General features: G+C 29.0%; 1 long non-coding RNA gene and 1 pseudogene across 1 annotated transcript; one reads left to right on the top strand and one right to left on the bottom strand.

Moving 5' to 3' along the window:
* Window positions 1–3,632: 3,632 nt before the first annotated feature.
* Window positions 3,633–4,479, bottom strand: LOC101509389 (uncharacterized; annotated as a pseudogene).
* Window positions 4,480–9,362: 4,883 nt separating this feature from the next.
* Window positions 9,363–10,893, top strand: LOC105851840 (uncharacterized). Its single transcript, XR_012162260.1, has 2 exons — window positions 9,363–10,212; window positions 10,344–10,893. It is a non-coding gene; the product is annotated as an uncharacterized lncRNA (long non-coding RNA).
* The last annotated feature ends 991 nt before the right edge of the window (window positions 10,894–11,884 follow it).

The following is an 11,884-nucleotide window of genomic DNA, read 5'->3' as shown; positions in this document are numbered from 1 at the left end:
TGCTAACTTATTAATAGCATTTCACATATAACATTTATCATTCACAACTTGAATATGTTCAATACAATCATTATAACAACGTATCACATTATATTTATTCCTTATACTTTGAGTATGTTCAACACAACCATTATAACAACATATCACATAATATTTATTTTTCATACTTTGAATATGTTCAACATAACCATGATATTTATTTTTCATACTTTGAATATGTTCAACATAACCATGAATATAATATGTCACACCATATTTATTATCCAAATTTTGATAAAAGCATTTAAACATAGTATATATACAATATCACAAATTCTAACATAATTACAATCACACATTCCAAAATAAATGCAATCATACATTCCAAAATAAATGCAATCATACATTTCAAAAGAAATACAATCATAAGATTATTTGGCTTACATAAGTGAATATATTGTAAATGTTATGTATAATATTTTAAAAGGGAAGTTTGTGGTTTGGCTTATGCACTATTTATGATATTTTTGAGTTATAGATTTCTTTCTTAATATTACCATTAATGTTATTTACATTTTGGTAAGGTGCATGTAATGATATTTTAATGCAATTAATTAGTAAACCTGAAACTTGAAACTGAATTTTGATTTTAGCATAACTGATTATTTATTGGTTTCTTGTAAATGCCTTGTGGGTGGTGTTGATTTTGGCTTACATATGCAAATAACTTATGCGTTGAACATAACTATTTTAGATTATAACTGATAAAAAAAATTGTGAAATCTCAGAGTCACAAAATTGAGAGAAATTCTTCCTAGAAGCACTCTTTTTGAGTCAAAGTAGCAACAAAACTTAACTCAGATTGACATTCATTTTTTCCATTTGTTTCAACTTTTTAGTGATAGTAAGTTTTCAGGATAAATGACTAGGATTGACATTCATTATTGGGCAGCAAAACTTAACTCAGATTGACATTAATTCTTTCCACATAAATTGCATTACAATAGTCTTCATTCTATGATCCACCCTCTACACAAAGGCTCGCAAATACACCATAAAGCATAACACTTAGACATTGTCTTGTTCAACATGAGTCACAACATTTCAGCCCCATCACATAAGCCTTTCACTATAAAACTTATGTTACGTGAATATCATATAAAGTTATAAATTCATAAATCAAATTCATTTCATCATCTAGCCTAGTCATTGGGACTGTAGAATCAAGTAACAAATTGAAGGATAGAAAACCAGTTCAACTTATAAGATAACGGAAGAGTTTAAGATCCTTGCACGAGCACATGACAGATGCAACAGACAAAGAAAACTGCAAAGCACGTCACTTGAGAGGAATGAACCTGGAGGAGTGAGTAGCGCTGATACCAGGTCTTCCATGTTTAATGGGCTTGTATGTAATGGAGAATTCGCCGAGATAGTGACCAATCATCTCGAGTTTTACTTCCACTTGGTTAAAGGCTTTTCCATTATACACTAAAGGATGTTGCCAATCATCTCAGGTACAATAAGAAGGTCTCTTAAATGCGTTTTGATGGCCCTTGGTTTCTCACCGGGTGATGCATCCTTTTTTGCTTTAAAAATCTTTTTGAGAATAACAGTGTGCTTTATTTTCGGTTCCGAGACAACACAAGTTCTTTCGAATGCTTTCTTAGCACGAGCATCAGCTCTCTTCAGGTTCTCCTAGCACGAGCACCAAAGAGCTCACTACATTCGTCAGTATACACACTAACAATAGCTTCCAAGGGAAGACCTCTGAAACTGAACTCTAAATCCCCGCAAGGATACATGGGCTCCAACCAATTATGGACGCACCAACACACGACTATGAATGAATGCATGAATATGAATGCATGAATGCGGACACTTTAATAAATCATTAATATAATGTGATGCTAACTTATTAATAGCATTTCACATATAACATTTATCATTCACAACTTGAATATGTTCAATTCAACCATTATAACAACGTATCACATTATATTTATTCCTTATACTTTGAGTATGTTCAACACAACTATTATAACAACATATCACATAATATTTATTTTTCATACTTTGAATATGTTCAACATAACCATGATATTTATTTTTCATACTTTGAATATGATTAACATAACCATGAATATAACATGTCACACAATATTTATTTTCCAAATTTTGATAAAAACATTTCAACATAGTATATATACAATATCACAAATTCTAAAATAATTACAATCACACATTCCAAAATAAATGCAATCATACATTCCAAAAGAAATACAATCATACGTATAAATATATAATTGGAGTGATGCAGCAATAGATATAATTACAGTAATTGTTTTGTATGTGTTTCCACCCTAGAAAATAGTACATCAATATACATAGTAATGGATTGAAAACAAATACATAATTCAAAAGAAAAACAAATACAATATGCATAAATCAATAGTGAGGTATATTCTTTTCCTTTGGGTCGTAAAGTTCGATCTCTCGCTGATTCAGGATTTACAGCGGTCTTGCATTCCTTTTTGGATACTGTAACGAGACTACCACATAATAAGGATTAATCTTTTTGGTACAAACATAATGTTGAAGTTTAACTCTAATTTTGTAAAAATTAAAAATTTAATTTTATATACATCGTAAATTTACTCATATATATAAATACTGAATTCTTCAACAACTTCACTTGTCTTCTTAAAACAGTTATTATATAAATGTATGTTGTCTCTATTAAATAATCTACATCCTTCGCATAAAATAAGATTCTTTGGCTTACATAAGTGAATATATTTTAAATATTTTGTATAATATTTTAAAAGGGAAGTTTGTGGTTTGGCTTATGCACTATTTGTGATATTTTTGAGTTATAGATTTATTTCTTAATATTACCATTAGTGTTATTTACATTTTGGTAAGGTGCATGTAATGATATTTTAATGGCATTAATTAGTAAACTTGAAACTTGAAACTGAATTTTGATTTTAGCGTAACTGATTATTTATTGGTTTCTTGTAAATGCCTTGTGGGTGGTGTTGATTTTGGTTTACATATGCAAATAAGTTCTGCTTTAAATTTGACTCTCTACAGCCTACTTATTACTCTGAGATTTGGCTTAAGGAAAATATCCCCAAATTCTGAAAACTTCGTAATATGCAATTGTTTTAGATCATAACTGATAAAAAAAATTGTGAAATCTCAGAGTCACAAAATTGAGAGAAATTCTTCCTAAAAGCACTCTTTTTGAGTCAAAGTAGCAGCAAAACTTAACTCAGATTGACATTAATTCTTTCCACATAAATTGCATTACAATAGTCTTCATTCTATGATCCACCATCTACACAAAGGCTCGTAAATACACCATAAAGCAAAACACTTATACATTGCCTTGTTCAACATGAGTCACAACATTTCAGCCCCATCACATAAGCCTTTCACTATAAAACTTATGTTACGTGAATATCATATAAAGTTATAAATTCATAAATCAAATTCATTTCATCATCTAGCCTAGTCCCTGGGACTGTAGAATCAAGTAACAAATTGAAGGATAGAAAACCAGTTCAACTTATGAGATAACAGAAGAGTTTAAGATCCTTGCACGAGCACATGGCAGATGCAACAGACAAACAAAACTGCAAAGCACGTCACTTGAGAGGAATGAACCTGGAGGAGTGAGTAGCGCCGATACCAAGTCTTCCATGTTTAATGGGCTTGTATGTAATGGAGAATTCGCCGAGATAGTGTCCAATCATCTCGAGTTTGACTTCCACTTGGTTAAAGGCTTTTCCATTATACACTGAAGGATGTTGCCAATCATCTCAGGTACAATAAGAAGGTCTCTTAAATGCGTTTTGATGGCTATTGGTTTCTCACCGGGTGGTGCATCCTTTTTTGCTTTAAAAATCTTTTTGAGAATAGCAGCTTTGTTTTCGGTTCCGAGACAATACAAGTTCTTTCGAATGCTTTCTTAGCACGAGCACGAGCATCAGCTCTATTCAAGGTTCTCCTAGCACGAGCACCAAAGAGCTTACTACATTCGTCAGTATACATACTAACAATAGCTATCAAGGGAAGACCTCTGAAACTGAACTCTTTGAAAGTTCTGTTTCTCTCAACGGGAGACTTGACCAAAGTATAGTTGTTTGGAGTCTTTGGACTCATTTCCTCGGCTCGATCGAGTATATCATCGTCACCCATCATTGCAGTTGTTGAATCTACATACCTGGCTCTCTCTCCCCTGTTGATCCTTACAAACAGTGGCAGTCGTTCCTCCTCCATCGGCACCGGTTTCCCATCCATAAAGTCAAATGACATAGGCATCTCTCCTTCTTTTGTTCCTTGCAGGTCATCTGGAATCTCCAGATGAAACGAGATCCTTTTATGATCACATAACTCTTCATACTTCGGATCAACAACAATCTTTGCCTTCTCAATGAGGGTTACTCCAATCAAACCTAAATACAGAAATACATTAGCTATTATGAAATACATACATTAAATAAATAATTAATCTATAACACTACTCTAATTTCAAACACTATAATTTTAGGAACATATTAAGAACAAAAAGGGAGCCAAAACACAGCAACGCATAAAGGGAGCTAAAACACTATAATTTCAATGTAATGATTCCGGAATATCGTCTCCTCCGCAAGGGCTTTCGTGGATCATTCCAAGCAACACCACTAACTCTAAATCCTCGCAAGGATACGCGGCCTCCAACCAATTATGGACGCACCACCACACGACTATGAATGAATGCATGAATGCGGACACTTTAATAAATCATTAATATAATGTGATGCTAACTTATTAATGGTATTTCACATATAAAATTTTTCATTCACAACTTGAATATGTTCAATACAACCATTATAACAACGTATCACATTATATTTATTCCTTATACTTTGAGTATGTTCAACACAACCATTATAACAACATATCACATAATATTTATTTTTCATACTTTGAATATGTTCAACATTACCATGATATTTATTTTTCATACTTTGAATATGTTCAACATTACCATTAATATAACATGTCAAACCATATTTATTTTCCAAATTTTGATAAAAGCATTTCAACATAATATATATACAATATCACAAATTCTAAAATAATTACAATCACACATTCCAAAATAAATGCAATCATACATTCCAAAAAAAATACAATCATACGTATAAATATATAATTGGAGCGATGCCTTTATCGATATGAGTGTCGTGATTAAATTGTCACGCAACTGTCTTTTTGCTCCAATTGCACTACACTTGATGAGATGAATTACCAACTCCTTCCTTTTCTATCTTAAATTATTTTTGCTATATCGCACGGAAGACGTTCTTTTTTTTTTCTTTTTTATGAGGAACGTTAAGTACTTATTTGTAATTCATGTTCTTCAGTTTAACCTCCTGTGATTAACAAAAAAATACAGTATCACATTGATGATAAAGTATTCAACACAAAAATGACAACAAATGCAAAACCACATTACTACTTAACAAAAATCCCAAGTTTCACCTTTCTTTATGTAACTAAACTATTTTTATATTATCATATTAAATTTCATATTTTGTGTTTCAAATTTCTTAATATTTTATGTAACTTAAAAATATCACATAAAGTTAGATTCTCTAAAATGTTATATTAAATTTCAAAATATATATTTAAAAGTTAAATAAAATAACGAAAAATATATTTAAAAAATTAAAATATTAATAAAAGAATTGTTTAATTATATATACTAATGTAATTTTAATTTATTCAAATACTATTGTAAGAATGTCTTACTCATTTAAAAATAAAACTAATTTTATTTTATAACCGATATGTGGTCCCCATATGTCTATAATAGGAGAAACTATATTGTTTGTTATACTGTCTTGGACGTGTGTGCGGGTGCTGCCAATCAACTCATCATTGCGTAATGCGATTCCAGTAGAGAATGAGAGGCTAGGGATAGGGAATTAGAATTGGAATTGAAATTTTGTTCTTTGTATGGAGATCATGCTTTATCACGTTTTTTTGTTGTTGTAAATGTCAGAAATTAAAAATAATAATTAGGCTAAATTACATATGTAGTCCTTTAACTTAATTTCATGTAACGTTTTAGTCCTTTATCTTTTTTTTTTTCCCGATTTAGTCATTTATTCCTAACAATATCAAATAAAGTATGAAAATATGAGTTTATTTGAATATTTGCGTTACGAATTTGATCAAATTTGTATTATATTGAAGAATATAATTAATTTTATGAGTTTTGATTGAATTTTTGTATAAAAAAGGATAACATTGTTGAAATTTTAAAACATAAAATATCAAATTGTCGCTTAAAATTAAAATAAAAGACCAAGTCTGGAAAAAAAAAAGATAAAGGACTAAAACGTTACCTGATATTAAGTTAAAGGACCAAAGATGTAATTTAGCCTAATAATTATTATTATAGGTTTTGCTCTGTTAATAATTTTATAGATAAAATTAACTAAAGAAAAATATACATATTTAAAGGTTAAATAAACTAAAAAATATATTTTAAAAATTAAAATAATTAACAAGAAATCCGTTTAATTATAGCTATTATTGTAATTTTAATTTATTCAAATATTATTCTAACAACGATCAAAAAATAATTTATTTAACTTTATAATTATATTATATTTTTTTCTCAAATTTTTTAGTGGAATATATATAATTGTTTGCATTTCTTTTTTTTGTTCAAGATTTTTTAGCAGCAAAACTCACATAGAAAAACAATAAATTGTGGGTTCAAATTGAAAATACATCTTTTTGGCTATCATGAAAATCAAAAATAAAAATTGAGAGATTTGATGTCAGCTGGTTCGCATGTCTTTGTATGTTGAGAAACTAATTTGTGTATTGCTTTTGTAGGAGGTATGTAGAACAAAATGTCATTAAAAGAATGTGATCATTTGTCTCTCATTTCTTAATTTTGACCCATCATCATCCTCCACATCATCGTCTGTTATCTCTTACCATTTTTGTTCTATTAACATTCTCATTGATTATTAACATTGCCTCGTCCAAACGAACAAATGTATACAGATTTTACAGTATAATATATACATCGTTAATAACATTATTTCAACCGATTAGATACAATGCATCATTTATCTTTATAAAACATTAATCACACTTAATTCAATACATACTCAAACAGACGACTTAATCTATATGTCAATTTAATGATTCCGGAATATCGCCTCCCCCGTAAGGACTTTCGTGGATCCTTCCAAGCAACACCACTAACTCTAAATCCCCGCAAGGATAAGTGGCATCCAACCAATTATGGACGCACTACCATAAGACTATGAATGAATGCATGAATATGAATGCATGAATGCGGACACTTTAATAAATCATTAATATAACGTGATGCTAACTTATTAATGGCATTTCACATATAACATTTATCATTCACAACTTGAATATGTTCAATACAACCATTATAACAACGTATCACATTATATTTATTCCTTATACTTTGAGTATGTTCAACACAACTATTATAACAACATATCACGTAATATTTATTTTTCATACTTTGAATATGTTCAACATAACCATGATATTTATTTTTCATACTTTGAATATGTTCAACATAACCATGAATATAACATGTCACATCATATTTATTTTCCAAATTTTGATAAAAGCATTTCAACATAGTATATATACAATATCACAAATTCTAAAATAATTACAATGACACATTCCAAAATAAATGCAATCATACATTCCAAAAGAAATACAATCATACGTATAAATATATAATTGGAGTGATGCCTTTATCGATATGAGTGTCGTGATTAAATTCTCACGCATCGGTCTTTTTGCTCCAATTGCACTACACTTGATGAGATGAATTACCAACTCCTTCTTGAATTCCTTCCTTTTCTATTTTAAATTCTTTTTGCTATATCGCATGGAAGACGTTCCTTTTTTTTTTTCTTTTTTTTTTATGAGGAACGTTAAGTACTTATTTGTGATTCATGTTCTTTAGTTTAACCTATGATTAACAAAAAAATACAGAATCACATTGATGATAAAGCATTCAACACAAAAATGAAAACAAATGCAAAACCACATTACTACTTAACAAAAATCCTAAGTTTCACCTTTCTTTTACTTTGAAAAAAAATGGAATAATAACGAAGAGAGTGAAATGGCTCCTTTTATAATGCAACTTGGCTCTGTAAATATACCAGCAAAACAAATTTTCAGCATATCGGGATTCTCTAAAATGTTATATTAAATTTCAAAATATATATTTAAAAGTTAAATAAAATAACGAAAAATATATTTAAAAAATTAATATATTAATAAAAGAATTGTTTAATTATATATACTAATAATGTAATTTTAATTTATTCAAATACTATTGTAAGAATGTCCTACTCATTTAAAAATAAAACTAATTTTATTTTATGACCGATATGTGGTCCCATATGTCTATAATATGAGAAACTATACTGTTTGTTATACTGTCTTGGACGTGTGTGCAGGTGCTGTCAATCAACTCATCATTGCGTAGTGCGATTACGGTAGAGAATGAGAGGCTAGGGATAGGGAATTGGAATTTTGTTCTCTATATGGAGATCATGCTTTATCACGTTTTTTTGTTGTTGTAAATGTCAGAAATTAAAAATAATAATTATTATTATAGGTTTTGCTCTGTTAATAATTTTATAGATAAAATTATAAAATTAACTAAAGAAAAATATAAATATTTAAAGGTTAATTAAACTAAAAAATATATTTTAAAAATTAAAATAATTAACAAGAAATCCGTTTAATTATAGATATTATTGTAATTTTAATTTATTCAAATATTATTCTAACAATGATCAAAAAATAATTTATTTAACTTTATAATTATATTATATTTTTTTTCTCAAATTTTTAGTGGAATATATATAATTGTTTGCATTTCTTTTTTTGTTCAAGATAATTTAGCAGCAAAACTCACATAGAAAAACAATAAATTGTGGGTTCAAATTGAAAATACATCTTTTTGGCTATCATGAAAATCAAAAATAAAAATTGAGAGATTTGATGTCAGGTGGTTCGCATGTCTTTGTATGTTGAGAAACTAATTTGTGTATTGCTTTTGTAGAAGGAATGTAGAACAAAATGTCATTAAAAGAATGTGATCCTTTGTCTCTCATTTCTTAATTTTGACCAATCATTATCCTTTACATCATCGTCTGTTATCTTTTACCATTTTTGTTCCTTCGCGTCTATTAACATTCTCATTTATTATTAACATTGCCTCATCCAAACGAACAAATGTATACAGATTTTACAGTATAATATATACATCGTTAATAACATTATTTCAACCGATTATCATGAGATACAATGCATCATTTATTTTTATAAAACATTAATCACACTTGATTCAATGCATACTCAAACAGACGACTTAATCTATATGTCAATGTAATGATTCCGGAATATCGTCTCGCCCGTAAGGGCTTTCGTGGATCCTTCCAAGCAACACCACTAACTCTAAATCCCCGCAAGGATACGTGGCCTCCAACCAAGTATGGACGCACCACCACACGACTATGAATGAATGCATGTATATGAATGCATGAATGCGGACACTTTAATAAATCATTAATATAATGTGATGCTAACTTATTAATGGCATTTCACATATAACATTTATCATTCACAACTTGAATATGTTCAATACAACCATTATAACAACGTATCACATTATATTTATTCCTTATACTTTGAGTATGTTCAATACAACAATTATAACAACATATCACATAATATTTATTTTTCATACTTTGAATATGTTCAACATAACCATGATATTTATTTTTCATACTTTGAATATGTTCAACATAATCATGAATATAACATGTCACACCATATTTATTTTCCAAATTTTGATAAAAACATTTCAACATAATATATATATACAATATATATATTTTAGTCGATGCATTTAAATTTTTATCAACCCACACTTCCCTCAAAGTTCCTCCAATTTTGGAGAGCGAAAATGTAGTCATTAGTAATTTTGTTTCTAAATCCTCCAAAAAGTTGAATTTGAACATCTCGACTTTTTATTGGATCTTCCAAATCATGTTCAAATTTTGTGTGAGCTCTACTTCAAAGTATCCAAAATATGGTGATTTGGTGTGAGCATTGTGAGAAGACAGGGTGGGCGTATGAAAAGTGGAGACACATCTTCATTTATCATGGAATTTGTCTTATTTATGCCTTTTTAACTATGTTTTTCTTAATTCTAATATTTTAAAATGTTTTGAAAATCAGAGTTTTGGTATGATTTTTGTATAAATTTTCAGGGGCTTGAACATATTATTGCTGGAACTACTTTATATGTGGTGAAGCCTGATGATAATCCAGAAGATAGTATCGGTCATGAGCAGGATTGGTGAGGGTTTTTTGTGTGCCAAGCAACAAATATGAAAATAAAAAACCTTGTTGGGGACACTGAAAATGCTAGTTTTTTTGTGTGGTCAGAATGGTTCATACAATATTCTATTTTGTCCAAGAACCAACCATTGATTATGTCAAATTGACTTTCCTTTTTACTATAAACCTTGATGTGTTATGTTTTATGTTCCTCCTTTATCATATTTTTCATGTCGGTACTCTTGAATTTGAGTATTAAGACCTTGTTAAGCAAAGGGAAAATTTTAGAAGATTCCTTTAATGTTTGTTCTTGTTTTCTGACAGTAGGTATTAATATTACGCTTTACTAAGTTGGTTGGTAGTTTGCTAAGTTATTTAATCTGTTAGCAATTCTGTTATAATTTGTTAGCCAATAATTCAAACTGGAAATGGATGCACAAGTGCCTAATGCTTGCATGAATGGAGACTCGGTTCTTGATTTGATCTGGTTTTGTGAAATTAGATTAATATTCTAATATAGATACACAGCTATTCATCAAATAAGGTAATAATTTATTGGTAAATGTAAAACAAAGGAAATGATACTAGTCGGATATAACAGATCCTTGATGGTTGTATAGCTTACAAGAAAATCCTTGAAAAATTAAGGTCGGATATAACAGATCACAAGATATGCTCCTAAACAATTTGCAGCAATTTACCTTTTGCTCTAGTCCAAGTCAACTTTGTTTTGCCTCCAAGATTTTGTTGACAGAATCAAATAATGCACAATTTTACACTAAAATATTGCTAAAGTTTTTGTAAAAGCTAATTTGACTCGTGTGAAATTTTAAAGCACTGAATTAATATTTTCATTTCTCAAAGGCCCAAATTTTTCTGAGTCCTAGTTATTGTGTATCTGGGCCAAGACATACCATAAGGTTTTGTTAAAAATATTTTTTCTTTACCAAACACAACCAATAAAATTAGTTGGATTTTTTCGTCAACATAAAAGTAGTTGGATTCAATAATACAACAATGCTACATAAATATTCAACACTATTTTTTTCTATCTCTTTTTTCATGACATTACCAACATATTATATCATCATCTTTATTTATTTTTAAGTAATATTTGGATGTATAGGTGTCTCCATAATATTTTTTTCAAATAATATATTTGCTAAAAAGTAAAAATTGATTATAAACATCTCTAATTAATATTTTGTCAAATTAAAATTATTATAGGAAATATGTCAATCCATCCATACACATTCTTCTATTAGCTAATATGTAATTTTTAAAATGAAATTCGAGGTATTTTATTTCAAATTTCTTTAACGTCTTTCAAGTCATCAACTCGAAGAATATTTTAACCAGTCGGTACACTTTTATTTATTTAATGGAAGTAGTTGGTACACTTTAACTGTTGCGGCTTACAGTGTAAAATTTGAAAATAATAATGCAAAGAGACCTAATAAGACGAAGGAAA

The sequence above is a fragment of the Cicer arietinum genome, chromosome 3, assembly GCF_000331145.2.
Source record: "Cicer arietinum cultivar CDC Frontier isolate Library 1 chromosome 3, Cicar.CDCFrontier_v2.0, whole genome shotgun sequence".
NCBI lineage: Eukaryota > Viridiplantae > Streptophyta > Magnoliopsida > Fabales > Fabaceae > Cicer > Cicer arietinum.
Note: the sequence above shows the minus strand (reverse complement) of the source record. Positions and strands in the feature narration are given on the sequence as shown.